Source organism: Mauremys reevesii, linkage group 7, assembly GCF_016161935.1.
Source record: "Mauremys reevesii isolate NIE-2019 linkage group 7, ASM1616193v1, whole genome shotgun sequence".
Taxonomy (NCBI): domain Eukaryota; kingdom Metazoa; phylum Chordata; order Testudines; family Geoemydidae; genus Mauremys; species Mauremys reevesii.
The window spans coordinates 94038247-94044949 of NC_052629.1; positions in this window are offsets into that span (position 1 = coordinate 94038247).

The following is a 6703-nucleotide window of genomic DNA, read 5'->3' on the forward strand; positions in this document are numbered from 1 at the left end:
GTAAGGTATTGGAGGGGGACTCAGGACAATGGGGTTCAGTTCCTGGGTCTGCTGCAGATGCCCTGTGTGACACGGGGCAAGTCACATCTTTGTTCTGTGTCTCAGTTTCCCTGTCAGTCAGACAGGGAGAAGAACCCTTCCTGCAGCTGGCCTGTGAGCCGACTGGGCAGGGCCTAGCTTTCGCTGTGTGTCCGTGCAGCGCTAGCACTGGGGGCAGCCCTGACCTTGGTCATGGGACCTGTGCAGCATCTGGTCCAGCGAGGCCCCAGATCTTGGCTGGTTGGGGGGCTGTGCACCACCTGGCATGGTGGTGAGGGGCCTCGTCTTGGCCAGGGGTCTGTGCAGTTCTTGGCACAGCAGGGCACCCAAGCATGGTCGGGAAGTTCTGCAAGGTGCCCAGAGTGATGAGGGGTCACAGCGTGGCACAATGAGGGGGCTGTGGTGATGAGAGGGCCAGGATGGGACGGGTCTCAGCAGCACCTGGTGCAATGAGGGGGCTGCGGAGGTCTGTGCTGTGGGAGGGGTGTGTGTGTGTGTGTGTGTGGCACCCAATGCAATGCGGGGACCAGGGGTGTGTGAATAGTGCCTGGCGCGACGAGGATCCCACACCCAGAGCCATCTGCTGGCATCAGGCTGATACCGACATGTTCAGGGGAGAGATAAAGGCCCACAGGTTTTTTTCTTTACATTCTGTTGCCCAATGGCGACTGAGGACGATTGATTTTGCTGTTTTGCCCTTGACCTCTGCTGTGTTCCAGCAGCCTGCTGTGCTCGCAGGCCTGGGCAGGGGGCAGTGGTGGGGGATTGGCAATGCAGCGCCCGACAGGGGAGTGTGTGTGTGTGCGCCTGTGAGAACAGCGCAGTGCTGTGGAGCCCCCTGCAGGGTGTTATATCCTTGGGGCAGCAGGTAGGAAAGCATCATCACTTGCCAGAGAGAGCAGGCAAACAAAAACCTCCATTTTTTACACAAAAAACCAGGGGATGCTGATGGGGGCGCTAGTCGGGCCCCCTCTGTGTGCTGAGCCATTACCCCTGGGCGGGGAGGTAGCCGAGCCGCAGGACGAGCGCCCCCTCCGCAGTCATGCCTGCGGCAGGTCCAGTCGTCCCGGGGCTCCGGTGGACCTCCCGCAGGCATGACTGCGGCAGGTCCGCCGGCCCAGCCTGCCGCCCCCCCCCTGGCTGCAGGGGATGGGCCGCTCCTCAGCTCGCAGTGGCAGGATGAGCTGGGGCCCCAGCCTTTTACCGCCCCCTAGATTTTGCCGCCCTAGGCACCAGCTTGTTTTGCTGGTGCCTAGAGCCGCCCCTGGGTATTATGGGAGAGGGGGTAGCGGGAACAAGGCTGTTTCTGTCTAGTTTACTGGTCTAGTTATACTGGATTAACTCCCTGTGCGGACGCTCTCATTTGGAATAAAATGACCTGACTCTGGTTTAGCTTTAAGGCTTGTTTACTAATGCATTTGTGGCTGATGAAACTCCATAGGTGGATCTCTGTCTCCAGACCTAGAGCTTCCACACCCGGAGTGAATCGGGAATGGCCAATCTGCTTTAAATTCACAACCTCCCTGACACCAGATTAATTATCTACCCTTGAAAAAGCACAACTCCGAATTCAAGCCACGTGTATTCCAAATGAGAGTGTCCACACAGGGCCTTAAATCGGATGAACTCATCCAATTTATAGTCACCCCTTCAGTTTTTCCAGATTATTTTTCCTTGGAGACAGTGTGTTGGTGATGTTTGTAGGAAGGGGTGTTAGTAATAGGTAGCGTTGTAAGGCGTATCCTAGTAGGCGGATTAGCAATCTATACTAGTAAATGGAGTAAGCAGTGGGCAGTGTTAGTAAGTGGTATTAGTAGTTAGTGGGTAGTAGTAATTGTAGTATTAGTGAGGAGCATTAGCAGGCGTAGATAGCATTAGTAAGTGATCCCTGTATAAACACCTGTCACATCCCACCCTAGAGGCAGCTGCATCTCAGCACCGGGGGATGGAGTGCTGGATAAATGCAGGAGGCAGCGCTCGTGCTTACAGGACGTGCCACATTCCTGGTGCTGGGCATAGGGTGGGAGAGATGCTGTGTGGAATGAAGCTGTGTGAAGAGATCCCCTCGTCCGACTGCTTGGGCTGCCTCCCATGGCCTGGCCTGGCCCAGCTCTGCCTTCCCTGGCTCTTGTGTCCTCTGGGCTGTTTTCTCCTATTCTCGTTCATTCATTCTCCTCGTTGTTCTCCTGCATTTCCATCCATTCGCTTGTTCGTTCTTTCTTCAGCCTTTGCGTTCTGTCCGTTCGCTCATTCTTCAGGCTGGTTTTCTCTTTCCGCTTTCTAGCTTTCCAGCTGTCTCTGGCCATGTTTCTAGCTATCTGTCCTCCATGTTCCTCCATGTGCTTTCATTCCACCCCCCCTCATTCCAGCTCCACTCCTCTGTCTCGCTCCCTCCTTCCCCCAAGGCCCATGATAACCACACAGCTGCTTTTCCTCTCACCCCGTAGCCCTGTGCTCCCACCATCCTTGACTGGTAGCTGGGCACCCTGGGCACTGCGAAGGGCACTAGATGGCTCTTATCATGCATGCACTTCTCTGAATGTACCAGTCTGAGGACGAATCCCCGGCACACACACACAGTATGCCCTGGTGGGGGGTGAGGTCAGGGCAGGACCCCCTAGACGTGCCGTGGCTTGGATTCCTAACGAGGTCTTGTCTGTAACTCTCTGACCTGCTTGTCACACTGGATCTGAGATCTCAGCTCTGACAAACACACAGACTTTTCTGCTTTGTCGTTTTTTTAAAATGTTTTCTGCAATTTTATTAATTTACAGGACTCAGCTCAATAGTCTGGGCTTCCCGAGTAAATCAGTCGTTATTTATACAGGAATCCCTTGTCCTGTACTGAAATGAGGCCGCCTCTGGGGTGGAGCACAGGGACTGTTTACACAAGGATCCTTGCCTGGCGCTAGATGCAGCCACCTCTGGGGTGGGACTCAGGGGCAGTCAATGCAGATGTCCCTTGCTCATGCTGAGATGGTGCTGCCTCTGAGGTGGGGCATAGCATCTCTTAGAATGTGTAACAATGCTGCTCAGCAGTTTAAGACCGGAAGTATCTTGCATCCAATTGAAGAGCAGAGAATATTCAGAGAGTCAGACTGGCATCCCTGGCACCTGCCCAGGACTCGAGGGTTCAAACCACAGCGTTGTGGGGAGCGGGGGTTGCCCCAGGAATTGTAATGCCTAGGGCGGGTTAGACCATCAGTTTTAGTTCTCATCCAAAAGCCAGCCCCCATTGCAGCACTGCGCCCTCTAGCACCACGCTGAGGCACTGGGGTCAGCACTGGCTGCGAGGGGAGAGCGCCCCCGACGGGGCCCCTGCCCTGCTCCCTGGTGCACAGTCCTTGCGTGCACGGCAGGGCATGTCTTTCTCTTGCAGGATGCCTGGGTCCCAAACCTGACTGCGAGGTGTGGGGGCTCTGCAGGGTCTCCACAGTTCTCAGTGGAGAGTGGGGGAGGCGGCTACTCAGGATTGGCCCACAGGATGTGTTTCGAGGAGGGGACAGCTCCATTTAGCAGCAAAGCCATTGGAGTCAGTGGGTGCAGGAGCCACAGGATGTGGTGGGGGTGGGGGCCTGGGAGGCGATAATAATCACTTTACACTCATAAATGAGATGCTCCAGGGAGCGTGGCTGTGGGGGGAGAATCCCAGCTACTCCAGCCCTGGCCTCTCACAGCAGGGGGCGCTGTGGGGACTGAGGCAGGAGCACTGGCTGAGGGCGGGGAGAATCCTGGCTACTCCGGCCCTGGCCTCTCCCAGCAGGGGGCGCTGTGGGGACTGAGGCAGGAGCCTCATTTAGGACCTGCCGTGCCCCACCCTAGGGGTGTATGTGTCTCAGGCTGGCAGGCAGCAGCTGGGGAGGTGCTGCCCTGGGGCAGTTCATACCAGTCCAAAGAGGGATTCTGCCCAGGAATCACCCTCCTCTCTCCCTCCGTCTTCTCTGTGTCTGTCTCATTCTCTCCCTCTGCCTTGGGGGAGGCTCCAAGCTGCAGCCCATGCTCTGTTGTCGAGACACTCCCCCCCCCCCCTTCTGCATTCACTGATTTAATTGCTTCTGCCATGCAAGGGCAGGAAAGGTCGCTCAGCCCTCCCCCCCACCCCAGCCTCCCCTAGCAGCCGAGTGTGCTCCAGGGCTGCTAAGCAACCAGTGGCTGTTCCATGCCCAGCCAGGGGGGCTGGCACCACAAGGTAGCCCTCCTCTGCCATGCTGGAGGGGCTGTAGTGGGGCACAGGAGGCAGCAGCACAGTGCCCCGGCCTACCTCCTTGCTGGGGAGGATGCAGTGGGGCCTGGAGGGGGTGAGGTGGTGGCACAGCACATCCTGGGGGCTGCGACGGGGCCTGTCCCCCATCCCATCACTGGGGGGCTGCAATGGGGCCTGGGGGGGAGCAGCCTTTCTGCTCCGAGCCATCAGAGCTAATTGCACAGTGAGCTGGTCCTGGGCATGCAGCCCTTGGCACTGCTGGGGATGGGCTACTGGGCATGAGTCAGAGTAACTGGTTCTCTGGGTGCTCGTCTCACATCCTGCAGATGTGGGGTGGCTTGGGGGGCAGACAAGCCCCTAGCATCTTGGGCACTGACCATCAGCTGCGCAGTATCTGCATGCAAGGATTGGTCTGTGTGCGCCCCTCCTGGGACTGCGCGCTCCTGACCCGCAGCCCCCTGCTAGCCCAGCCCTGGGCTCCCCCTCTAGTTCTGCTAGTGCGCCCCTCAGTCCTGACCCACAGTCCCCTGCTAGCCCAGCCCTGGGCTCCCCCGCACCCCCCCCAGCATTGCTGGTGCCCTTCACTCCTGACCTGCAGTCCCCTGCTACCCAGCCCTGGTCTCCTACTCAGCAGACAGTCTGTTGTTGTGTGTGGTGTGTGATGGTTTTGCAAAGAAGCTGGCTGGGGGCAAAGGGGGGGCATTGGCTCGGGGCTGCCCATGCTCTGCTCCTGCTCTCTGATTCATTGGATTCCAGGGTGAAGGTTACCCCAGGGCTCCCCACAGAGCCCCTTTTCCCAGCAGATCTGAGAGCTAGTCTAGAAGGTGTCCCAGGACAAATGACCCCCATCCACCCTCAGCCATTAGCTGCGGGGGGGCTCCTGACCCTCTAGGCCGATGCTTCTTTTGTGGGGATGGGGGTGGGGAGACTCCATTCCCAGCCCTCCGGGGCCCTGTGTGTGTAACGAATACGTCAGGTCTCAGCCTGGCAGCTGGCACGACCCCCCGTCATTCGCGCTAGGCGAGGGGTGAACGGACCCCAGGGAAAGGTCCCTGTGGGCAGGGGGAGGAGCGGTGCAGTGCGGGGGGATGGGTCAGTGTTGGGGGAAGGGGTGGGGGAGAGGGTGGCTGTGTTCATGTGATGGGGTGGAGGGGTGGGGAGGCTCTGTGAGAGTTCGGGTCTGTGTGTGAGGCAGAGAAGCTGGAGGGACTTGTGGGGCCTGCTGAGCTGGCACTGTCATCCTTCCCCCCATGCTGAACACATTGCACTGTATGAGAGGAATAAAGCCTAGAAGCTAACAGAGCATATGGGGCTGGATTGGAGCCGGCTCTGGCTCGTGTTTCGGTCCCTGCCCCCCTGTCCCAGCCGGACCCGTGACCTGGTGCCGGATCAGAGCCGGCGCCCCCTAGAGGGGAAAGGCCCCATCTGTGTCCCATTCCCCGCCCACGCCCCCTGCTCTTCTGTTCTATCCCTGGCCCACAGGCCTTTGGTTGGGGGTGGCTCGGCTGGGAACAGGTGCTTGTGGTCTTGGGTTGTTATCGGCAAGTGGGGGATGGGATGGGCTCACTCTGACCTTCCTAGGTCTCGCTAGGGGCCCCTTTTAGTCCTGCAGTCAGCGCTTTCCTCCCCCCCGGCCCCCACCGGCCCTGTGCTGCCCCTCAGTCCTGGCCCCAGGACATGCTCCACACAGAGCTGTGGGGAGCAGGGCAGGAGCTGGCTGGGGGGAGCTCCCGGCTATACCCCGCCTCACCCAGTAGGGGGCACCGTGAGGAGTGGGGTGAGTGATGAAGCAGCGAGTGCAGCAGGGGAGATGATGGCAGGGAGCATTTGAAGTCTCCCAAGGCAGTGGCCAGTCCTCGGGGCCCACCTGTGGGTTCGTTGCCCATAGGGCTAGCGATGGAGTCCCCACTTGGAATCCATCTCCGCAGCGGCTGCTCCTTTAATTTGAAGCGTGGCTTAAAAGGAATTGCAAATAGAGGCGTGAGTGGGGGTGGGTCTCTTGGGGGCTGGGGAATCATCTTCTCTCCCTCTCCCCTCCTGCCTTTGCTTCAAACCAGAGCGCCTGGGCAGGTAACCCTGAGCTCGCAGCCGGCTGCAGTTGTCCCCGCTGGGCGGTGTGTGGCATGGGTCCACAGCCAGTGTGAGCTTCCACTTTTAGATCTGGGGGGTTCCCTGGTTCAGTCCTGGTGCCTGGGCCAAGAGGCTGGCCAAGGCATGTGCAGCGGGGATGGGAGACCTACAGGAAGGCATGTGTGGGGCTCAGTGAGGGGTGCTTTCTCTTTGCAGTCAGTGCTCGCCCAGTGTGGTGCTAGGGGAGATGGGGTGTCAGCAGGGGGCGCTCTCCCTCACAGTCAGTGCTGGCCCCAGTGCTGCGGTGCTAAGGGGGCGCGGTGCTAAGGGGAGCTGGGGAGTCAGCAGGGGGTGTTTTCCTCTCACAGTCAGCCCCGGGGGCGCTGTGGT